The sequence below is a fragment of the Ursus maritimus genome, unplaced genomic scaffold (assembly GCF_017311325.1).
Source record: "Ursus maritimus isolate PB19 unplaced genomic scaffold, ASM1731132v1 scaffold_24, whole genome shotgun sequence".
NCBI lineage: Eukaryota > Metazoa > Chordata > Mammalia > Carnivora > Ursidae > Ursus > Ursus maritimus.
The window spans coordinates 43029270-43040662 of NW_024424897.1; the positions used below are offsets into that span (position 1 = coordinate 43029270).

Consider the following 11393-nt stretch of genomic DNA (forward strand, 5'->3'; position numbering starts at 1 on the left):
ATGTAGTTAGCCCAAGCCAATACGATGCAAGGAAATGATTGCCTGGGTTTCTGGCATAGAAGAGCCCCTTCTTTGGGGGAAGCAGGCAAATAAGGGAAGATGTAACGTCAGGAGTTCCTGGCAGCCATTTTGCCACCACGAGGGAGAACACGCCTGAGATTAAACCAATACTAAGGATGATGAGAAACCAACAGAGAAGTCGGCTCCTGGGCACATTGTTTGAGCCCATATCAAGACCCACCTGAGGTTAGCTCCACCTCTAAACTGTTCGGTTACGTGAGCCAATAAATGACTTTTATTTTTTAAGCCAATTTGAGTTGAGTTTCTGTTATTCACAACATAAAGTTGTCCAGTTAATTCAAACCTCCAAAACCAATGCTACCACAAAAACAGTTCTTCCAGTGAGAAAAAGAATGTTAGCTGTTTCTGTGACCTATTACTAGATGTTCAGCAGGGGATAGGGCAGGAGCACGGAAGGAGGGGGTTTGGTATTGCCCTGAGGGAGAGACTCTGCTGACAACCACTTACTCATGAGGAGAGAGGCCATGCCCAGGTGACAGTATTAGGGCATGAGGGCCACTCCTGTACACGTTGGAGAAAGAAGACAAGTCCGTCTTAGTCTTTTCTCCCCCTCCTACCCCCATTTTCTCCCTGTAAAATGAGGATGTTGGGGTTGGTGAGCTCTGAGGCCCACCTGGCTCCAGCAATCTGCGCATCTCTGTTTCTGTACAAAGAACACGGGCTTTGGCATTTTGCATACCGGGGTTCAGATTCTGCTGACATCAGCTGAGCAATCTCAACCGAGTCACCTAACCTCTCTGGGCCTCAATTTTCTTAGCTATAAAATGGGTACCTGGCTGGCTCAGTCAGTAGAGCATGTGACTCTTGATCTTGGAGTCATGAATTCAAGTCCCATGTTGGGTAGAGCTTACTTAAAAATAAAATATATTAGATTTAAAAAAATACAATGGGGGTATTGATTGTACCGTCTACATCGTGACTTTTGTGAGGACTAAATGAAATCCCAAGCATGACAGTGCTGGCTAGCACAGCGCCTGGCACGTGGGAGCCACCCTATAAACATAGCTCTCCCCGCCGCATCCCACCGCCCTTCTCCGCAAACGTAGGACAAGGGGCCGGCAACTTCCAGCTGGCAGTGCAAGTCTGGCTCCTGCTTCTGTAAAAGCTTTACTGGAACACAGCTATGCTCTTTCACTGTGTATTATCTGTGGCTGCTTTCTAGCTATGAGGAGAGTTCTATTGCTGGGACAGGGACTGTAAGGCCAAAAGCCCAAAATATTTACTCCTGGACCCATACGGAATAGCTCGCTGTCTCTGGGTGTGGAACATAAGGCCTGAACTAGTGGAAGGAGTTTCAGTCGCCAGGCAGCAGGTGGGGGAAATATTGAGGAGGTAGGAAGGAACGCCTCGATGCCTCGGGGTCTCTCCTGCTGACTCTGTGGGCATGTGAGCTTTCGTGCTGAGGCTCTGGCCAGTCTCTGAGGGGAATGCCCCAGGGCAGGGAAGAGCCCCAGCGGAACAGTTGAAGATTGGACAGGACTCAAGCCTTCTCTGGTATTTTAGGAAAGGGGCCAAAAGAGAGGTTGTCTCTTTAGACATCACAGACACGTACACACACGTGTACACACGCACACACACGCACACACTGCTTCAAGGAAGTTACCAGAAGGTTTTGTTTGTTTGTTTGTTTTAAGCATTAAAAAAAAGTAAATGTTGCTCTATGTAGACCTCAGGATCTGCTCTGGTGTGAAGAAAACTGCTTCCTGTGGCGGTGGTATTTTTAGTGGGCGTGCTATCTGGAAAGGATTACCAACGCCAGGGTCCTAAGTATCCATTGATCTCGGGACGCTCAGGTGACCCCAGCACTAACCATTTGGGACTGAGCTTAAAGCTGCAAGCAGGTTACCTGACCCACTGTGCAGAGCGATTTATGGTTTTCTCTGCACAATGTAACCGTCTGAGCAAATGGCACGCTCTCAGATTTACCTGTTGCTTTCCCAGGTGGTGCAGCCCACAGTCAGTCACTACGACTGTCCCTAAGATTAAGTGCAGTTTGCACCCCTCTGAGCTGCATGTTGGTCTCCACAGAAGAATCTGGCAACTCAGCGTCTGCCTCAAGCAGATAACATCAGGTGCACATGCCCCTGAACAATGTGTCGTTTTTCTTAGCGAGACACACCTTGTTGGGTGAGGTCAGGGGCCTCAGTTCTGAAATACCTCTAGGCAGTTTTTCTGTTTGTTTTTCTCCTTAGCTCCGTGAGAAAAGCCCACCCGTGTGTATCCCATTTTCTTCCTGGAACGCAGGGCTGGAGATCACTCCCCTCCCCCCTCACCCCCCCCTCACTGGAGAATTAGCCTTGATTAACTTGCCCTTTCTCCTTCACCCTCTTCCTGTTTCCCTCTCTCTCTTAGGCACGGAAACTAATGCTTATGACCACGCCATTTTTCATGTGTTAACCCTTTTAAGACTTGTCACTATCTTGTGAAGTTGGTAATACTATGCTCCTTATTTTACACGTGAGAGAACTAAGGCAGAGGTCATTAAGTGACTGGTCCGAGAACACACAGCTAGGAAGGGGCAAGGGTGGCAGTCAAGCCCAGGCTCTCTGGTTCAAAACCACTGTGCTTTTCTGCTTCTCCAGTCCACACACCACACGGCGCACACATCGCACACACTCTCCCGATCCTCGCTGATTTGGACCCAGCTGCTGGAAGCAGGGCGCGATCTGGGCTTCTGGGTTCTGTGCATTGTCTCTCCCGGGCTTCACGAGGCCCTCTCCTGCTGGGCTCTGCCCCCCCCCCCCCGCCGGGAGTGACCTGATAGCAAGTCTCACCCTCTTGTGATGATCACACAGCCCGCATTGCCCTAGCCTCGGCTCCTCCAGATCTGGGCAGGGCTGCCCTAACTCTGCAGTAATTGGTGCTCCCCGTGCTTGTAAGCTTCTTAGTGTTAGTCCTCTGTCAGTGACACCACAGACAGGCCTGCTGATGCAGACGGGGACCACCCACCGCCAGTCCTGACCCGGGAGCCAGATGGGAGAAAACGGGTGGCTCTAAGGGAGCGGTGTTCTCACTTCTGAACTGGGAGGTCTCAGTGCACAAACACAGAAGGGGTTACAAACCTCGCCTTCAAGCCTGGAAGGCATTTCAAATCATTTGCTCCGATTGCCCCATTTTACAGATGAGGAAACTGAGGTCTAGCGGGGTGATGTGGTCTCCCCAAGACACCAGCTGGCCCACTGCAGCACTGCAAGTCCAGCCCCGGGTTGTGTCTCCCACCCAGATGGTGAAGCACGTCATCCTTAGGGTGCAGCGGCCCTAGCACCAACTGAGGGCGGCACAGGGTCTGGTTTTCCTCCGAACATGGTCTTTCCTATGGAAGAGCTGTGGACACTTGTCTCCGTCTCAGAAGGCCCGTAGGGCAGGGATTCCCCGAGGGTGGCGCTCACCCCCGGCTGGGTGGTCCATGAGATGATTTCAGGTGGCATCCGCTTGGTTCAAAGGGATGTGCTTCTGCTAGTTCACTAGCAAAGTTCACAAGTCGGTGTAGCACGCCTGTATTCGGCTGCTGAAGAGGGGGCTCAGTAACTAGCAATCCAGTCAGGGAACAGAAGCACCGGGCATTGGTTAATCGGGAAAAACACACTATGCGGTGACCGAAGTTTGGGAAACGCTGCTGCGGAGAGTATCAGCCACTTCACAGAGACTTAAGCCAGGGACTTGCCTATAATGAAAACACACACCCCCAGCCTCGTTAATTACCAAAGAAATGCAAACTCGAATTAGAATGAGATAGGATTTTCACCTTTCAGATCGGTAAAGATCATAAAGATTACATGTTCTCCCTGCGGCTGCACATATACTAAATTTAGAACCACATGGAGAGGATTGGCATGGTCCCTGGGTACAGATGACATGCAAATTAATGGTAACTCTCCCATGAGGAGTGATCAAGTTGGTGTTATTGAGAACGGGAGCTCTTTTTTTTGAGATGGAAATAGGAGAGTAGGTAGAAATTCTGTCATCCTGAATATTAATTGGAAAAGTCACTATAAATTCATCGTGGGGTAACCCTATCGGGTGGAGGCCGGTGACGCGGGCAGTGAAAGGATTCACCCAAGGCGGAGGGAAGGAGATCGAAGTTCATTGAATAAAAGGGAGCAGCGGGCAGGACAGCGAGGGAGAGACTCTGCCAGGAGACAGTGCGGGGGGCTGTACTTAAGGTGGGGAGTGAGGAGGTTGGGGACGTGTGGGATTTTCCTTTTTTGGTACCTGTGCCCGGTTCTAAGTCGCCCGTGGGTCAGCTAGGGCCTGCGGCTATTTCGAGGTGGGTCGGCTGATGGGTCTGTCTGCACTCAGCCCGGGGGTCACTGCGGCCCTTCCACCCCACTCAGCTTCCAGTGCTCATGCCTGCTGCCTAAAAGCAGTCTTTACTACACTCATGATGTAGTTTAAACGTAAATATTTCCTAGCTTTTTCCACTGAAAAGACCGATAAATAATGACTAATGCAATAGAAATAAACACCTCGAATACCTTAACTGACGTCTCCAAATGCCATTTCCCACTAAAGGGAAACTGGGCTCTTCTGAGAAATGGCTGATTCTATGCCTGGGACAGGAAATACAACAGACAAGATAAGCCTGGAACATCTTGTCAAACAAGAAAATAACAAAGCTATCAAAGACCACTAGACTGAGTTCAAAAAGCCTAGAAAGTCCCCAGCTTGAAGACACTCCTGCTGGCCAAAGATGGGACTATTGGAACATCAGTAAAGACAAGAGCAACAGTGGAACAAAACACACAAACATATTTAAAGCCCCAAATCAAATATTATACTAAAAACAATAGAAAACAAAATGAAACCTCATTGTTACCTCTCAAGGATACTAGTAAACCAACTCATTTTATTATTTTTCTAAGACTTTATTTTTAAGTAATCTCTACACCCAACATGGGGCTCAAATCCACAACCCTGAGATTAAGAGTTGCGCAGTCCACTGACTGAGACAGCCAGGCACCCCTAAACCAACTCATTACTTTAAAAAATTGGAAATGGGGACCTGGGTGGCTCAGTCGGTTAAGTGTCTGCCTTAAGTGGCTCAGGTCCTGATCTCAGGGTCCTGGGATGGAGCCCCGGGTTGGTGTTGGTTGCGGGCTGCTTCTCCCTCCCTGCCTTGCGCACTCTCTAACAAATAAAATCTTAAAAAATAAAAATAAAAAACTGGAAACAAAGGTAAAAAATCAAGCACCTATCATGTGTTTCCTGTATGAACTGTATCTCCGGATAGCCAAATGGTTGATGAAGGAAAGTTTCTCTCTATAGACATTTTCCAGCTACTAAATGAAAAAGGAATGATAGTTTAACACCATTTGCAATCATCACCAATGGCTGCTAACTTCACAAGAAGAGACATGACCAGAAATGATGACATTTTTCCAAAGAAGACATTCAAATGACCAACAGGCGTATGAAAAGGTGCTCAGCATCACTAAGCATTAGGGAAATGCAAATCCAAACCACAATGGAGACATCAGCTCGCACCTGTTAGGATGTCTATTATCAGAAAGATAAGAGGTAACAAGTGTTGGTAAGGATGTGGAGAAAAGGAAACCCCAAGCACTGTTGTTAGGAATGTAAATTGGTGCAGCCACTATGGAAAACATTTTGGGTGTTCCTCAAAAAATTAAAAATTGAGTTACCATATGATCCAGTAATCCCACTTCTGGGTATATATCCAAAGTAAATGAAATTACCATCTGGAAGAGATATTTGCCCTCCCCCACTTATTACTAATATGTGCTACAACATGAATGAACCTAGAAAACATTATGTTAAGTGAAATAAGTCAGAAAAGTCCAGAAGAGGGCTAGTGGCCAGTGGGTTGGGGGAATATAGGGAGTGACTGGTAATGGGCACAGGACTTCTTTTTAGGGTTATGAAAGGATTCTGGAAATAAATAATGGTGATGGTTATACAAGTGAGAAAATATCTAAAAACCACTGAACTGTTCACTTTAAAATGGCAAGATTTATAGCATTTATTTAATGGTATCTTAATAAAAAATAAAAAAAAACCATAAAAGCCCATAATGAATCTACGATAAAAAATTACTGGAACTAATGCATAAGTTTAGCAAGGTCTTGGGATACAAAGTCAACATACAAAAACCAATTATAATGTTATACACCAACGATGAACAACTATAAAATCAAATACAAGACAATCCCATTTACAATAGCATCAGGAAAAATAAAACACTTAGAAATTGAGCAAAACTGAAAACATGAAACATTGCTAAGGGCAATTCAAGAAGACCTTAATGTGTGGGGAGATACCCCCATGGAGCACCTATGGTGCGGAAGACTTAGTCCTGTCAAGATGGCAGTTCTCCACAAATGTATCTGCACATTCAATGAAATCCCAAACAAAATCCAAATAGCCTTTTCTGAAAAATCGACAAGCTGATTTTAAGATTTATACCAAAAATCAAAGGACCTAGAAAATAGCCAAGACAAATTTTTAAAAGGGCTGTTGGAGGGCTTTCACTACCTCATTCAAGACCTATTATAAAACTGTGGTAACAAACCAGTGATATTGCTGTGAAAATAGACATAGACATCAACACAACAGAAAGGAGTCTAGAAATAGACCCACACTTACATGGTCAATTGACTTTCTACAAAGCTGCCAAAGTAATTAGGAAAAGAGTCTTCTCACTAAATGGAGCTGCAACAATTGGATATTCACATGGAAAGATACAGCCTCTGCCCTGACCCTCTATTGCACCCCTAAATTAACTAAAAGTGGATTCGAGACTGAAACACTAGCCCTAACACTACTAAACTTCTAGAAAAAAACATCGGAGAAATCGCTGTGACGTTGGGTTAGGCAAAGATTTCTTTCTTTCTTTTTTTTTTTTTAAAGATTTTATTTATTCATTTGAGAGAGAGAGAGACAGAAAGAGCACAAGCCAGGGGAGAGGCAGAGGGAGAAGCAGACTCACCACTGAGCTGGGACCCGATGTGGGGCTCAATCTCAGGACCTGGAGATCATGACCTGAGCTGAAGGCAGATGCTTAACCATCTGAGTCACCCAGGCACCCCTAGGCAAAGATTTCTTTAACGGGACTGAAAAGTGCAAAAAAATTTATAAACCGTACATTTTATATACATATATATAAACTATGCAATTTAATATAAACTGTAAAAAAATAATAAACTGTACTTCATCAAAATAAAAAAAAATGTTCACGGAAAAAAATGAAAAGGCAAGCCACAGACTAGGAGACAATTATTTGCAAAATACATCTGACAAAAGGCTGAAATAAAAAATATAAAGAACTATTACAACTCAGTTATAAGAAGACAAACATCTAATGTAAAATGAACAAAAAGATATGTACAGACACTTCGCAAGAAAAAGAACATGTATGAATGGCCAACAAGCACATGAAAAGATGCTACATATCACTGGTCACCAAAGCAATATAAACTAAAATGGCTAAAATGAAAAGACTGACAATACTAAGTGTTGCAGAGGATGCAGAGCAATGGGACCCTCATCCGTTGCGGGTGGTAGCGGAAAATGGTACAGCCACTTTTGGAAGCAAACTCTTATCAAGTTAAACATAGAGTTGTCATTCAACCAAACAATCCTATTCCTGTATGGGGCTTTTTTTTTTTTTTTTCCTGAGAGAAATGAATATGTATGTCCACACAAAGACAACCCAAATGTCCATCAACTGGAACATGGACGAACAAATAGGGGTGTGTTCATAGTATGGAATATGACTCAGCAGTAAAAAGGAAGGAATGATCTGAACTTTATCAATTCTCTTAATCTCATCAAACCATAATCCATTTATCTGCAAATGGTGATAATACTTCTGTCACAGCACTTAGGACAGAGGTTGAAATTGATAAAGTACATTAGAATGCCTATTCGCAATCCTGGCGGGAGAGGGAAGGGAGGAATGACATATAAATACACCTAACCCAGATGAGACTCCAAAACATTATGCTAAGTTTCAGCACTCAGCTGAACACCGCAAACCACATTCATTCATAGAAGATTCCAGAAAAGGCAAAACTATAGTGACAGAAATGATCGAAAACTATCGTCATTTGGGACTGGGAGCCAGGAAGAGGGACTGACTGCAAAAGAGCAAGAGGGAATATTTTAGGGGCTCCTGCCTGGCTCAGTCGTAGAGCATGTGACTCGGGGTTGTGAGTTCCAGTCCTACGTTGGGTATAGAGATTACTTAAAAATAAAAATCTTAAAAAAAAAAAAAGATGGCACAGGGTAGAGGTTCAAGGGTCCAGGTGGAGTACTAATCACTCATTCATTCATCATTTATCATTCCTCAGCAGACGTGTGCTAGGCTCTGGCCTAGCACAGGTACCGTGGCTGTTGGAAGAAGTTCCAGCGGCTAGAACCAGGGTTTCCTCAAGGAGCCATGGAATTAACTACAGTGTGGTGCGACCAGTGCTGGAACCAAGGGAAATCCCTTTGCAGATCAGCATGTCTAACTAGACCCAGGAACGGAAGGCTTTAGAGAGAAAGTCACAGGTGAGCTGGGCTTTGATAGATGAGAAAGGATCTCACCAGGTAGAGGAGAAAGCAGCCTGGCGAAAGAAGACACGAGAGACCAAGGAGTAACTGGGGGAATGGTGGAGCACCTGGTGTGGTTGTATCAGAGAGGGCATGGGGAGGTTGGAGGGTGTCTTAGTGGGGAGAACAGAAAGGGAAAGCAGGGAAGGACACAAGGACCTGGTGCAAATATTTTAGTCAGGAGATTATCCCAGAAAGGTGAAGTGAGGGAGACACACAAGAAGGGAAAGTCAATAGAGAGCTCATTATGAACCACTGGGGCTCATCCCTGTTGGACCACTAAGTAACCATGTAGAGTAAGTATACCTCAGAAATGCCCTCCAAAGACAGGCTCCTCCTGGGGCATTTATTAAGCAGCTCCCATTTCCAGCATCCCTGGGATGCCCCTGGGGATATTAACATCCCCCTTAGAAGCTTCCATCTGGGATGCCCTTGAGAGCTTTGTGACTTTGGAAAAAAACAAAAACAAAACAAAACCCGGGGCAGAAAGTGGGAGAATCGTATGTGTGGGGGGTGCTTGAGGTGAGACCACAGCAGCCCATGGGAAGTGTCCACTGCAGCTGCAGCAGAAATCTGAGATGGGCCAAAGGGAGATGGCACGGGACCCAAAAGGTATCTGCTTATAGGGGGACTCTGATTAAGGGACTGAATGCGTGCAGCAAGTGGAAGAAAAAATTCAGGAAATGGGATTGGAAAAGTAGGCTAGGGGTCAGAGGATCCATTATGAAGTCTTATATGCCAGGTTACAAAGTTTAAACTTTATTTGCCAGACCCTGGCACCTAACAGATGCTCAATAAATATATTTTTTAAAAGATTTATTTATTTATTTATTTTAGAGTGAAGGGGTAGGTGGGGAGGGGCAGAGGGAGAGGAGAGAGAGTCTTAAGCAGACTCCCCGCTGAATGCAGAGCTCCATGCCAGGCTTGATCTCATGACCCCAAGATCATGACTTAAGCCAAAACCAAGATTCGGATGCTTAACGGACTGCATCACCCAGACGTCCCTACAGGGGCTCAGTAGATATTTGCTGAATGAATGAACGATAATGACAGATGCACCTGGACCAAGCCCTTGCAAATCTACTGGGCTTTAGAATCCAGCAGACTAGCTGTGTGACTTCTAACCCCTTTAATCTTTTATTTCTCTCTCTCTCTCTCTCTCTCTCTCTGAAGTAGCAACAATAATACCTTCTTTACAGGGTTGTTGTGAGGAATTAGATGAGATCAAAGATGTATGGCAACTAGAAGTATGGACTCAATAAATGTCAGCCACTCTCCCCCTGCCCCCATGATGACCCAAAGCCAGGTAATAAAGCTGAACTATCCACCAGCTGGAGACAATGAAGGTTGCTCCTGGGATCTGTTTACAGAAGACGTATGCTGGCATTTCCAGCTATATTGGTCCTCGTGGAAAAAATTAGTGGTATTAGTAACAACTTCCTTGGACCAAAAGGGAATCATACCGCTGTTTTAATTAAAGGACAGAGTTGAAACTATCCTCCTAGGGAATTTACAAATTCAGAAATTGATGCTAGTAGTAACTTACAGGGTTTTTTTTACTTTGTGCATTTAAATGTACATATCGAAACATCTTCCAATCAATATGTTGTTGACTGGGGTCATCCATCCTTGCTATGCTGCATTTCTCTCCCATTCTGAAATTCTAACAGAGGCCAAGATGCTTGCGGACTCTATTGGATGGAATACCCCTGCACCGGCTGTCTGTAGGCGCTGGGAGCTCCTCAGTCCTTCCAAGTGGACAAAAGAGATTGTGGCAGCCCCTCCAGAGGTAGGGAGAGAACATGAAGCTAAGGTGGGAGAGAAAGCAGCTTGAGGAAATAGGTGAAGGACTGAGAAGTCATACAAAGTGGGGAATACTCAATGTATTTTAAAACATATCCATTCCTTCGGTTTGGCACAAGACAAACACTATGATGAATCATGCCACTAGCACATCAATTTTTTTTTAAGAGAGAGAGAGAAGGAAGAAAGGATATTGGGAAAATGAGTAAACACAGACTTTGTCAAGGAAGGAAATTCCAGAGTTGAGAAGCCTCTGTGGGAAGCACATCTGCTCCTAGTCTGGAGTGATTCACAACTGGAGAAGCTCAGCAGGAGCCACAAGGTGGAGATTCATTCATCTGCCTGCTCATTCATTCATTCCTTTCTTTCATTCAGCAATGATCAGTTATTTCTCTACCAGGGTCTGCAAGAAGCAGCAAGAATACAAAAGTGGAACAGACACAAACCCTACCCTTGAGGGCTCTAAAAGTAGAGGAAACAAAAGATGTCACTAATAGTTATAATAAATTGGAGCAAGGGCAAAGATAAAGACGTAGAGGAGATGCAGTGGTGCCGTGAGGGGGAGGGGAGGGGTCAGAAAAATCTTCTCAGAGGGGGAGATCCCTTAGCTGAGTCTTGAAAGCGTTGGAATCCCCGAGGCAGCAGGGAGTTATGCCTGTGTGTAAGGATGGGAGTTCCAAGCAGGAGGAAAAGTCACTCGTAAAGAGGGAGACGTCTTTGAGGACAGAAGAGTTGATAATTCTAAAGCATAAGGAGGAAGGCAGAGAGGTGGGCGGCAACCATGTGTGGGAGGACCTCCTGTGTCCTGCAGAGTCTAGGCACCATCCTGTAGGTAATGAGGAGCCACTGAAGGGTTTTGAGCAAAAGCACTCTCATTTGTGGCCAAAAAATATCTTCCTGGTATCCTCCCAATAGCCAGCCTTGAGGGATGGGTTGAAAGGGATTGAAGAGTGGGA

The 11393-nt window shown here is 45.2% G+C and overlaps 1 long non-coding RNA gene across 1 annotated transcript; it reads right to left on the minus strand.

Moving 5' to 3' along the window:
* Positions 1-277: 277 nt before the first annotated feature.
* On the minus strand, positions 278-7081 carry LOC121105048. The gene is made up of 2 exons (XR_005837492.1): positions 7028-7081; positions 278-3745 (listed from the first exon to the last, which is right to left on the minus strand). It is a non-coding gene; the product is annotated as an uncharacterized LOC121105048 (long non-coding RNA).
* Between the last annotated feature and the right edge of the window lie 4312 nt (positions 7082-11393).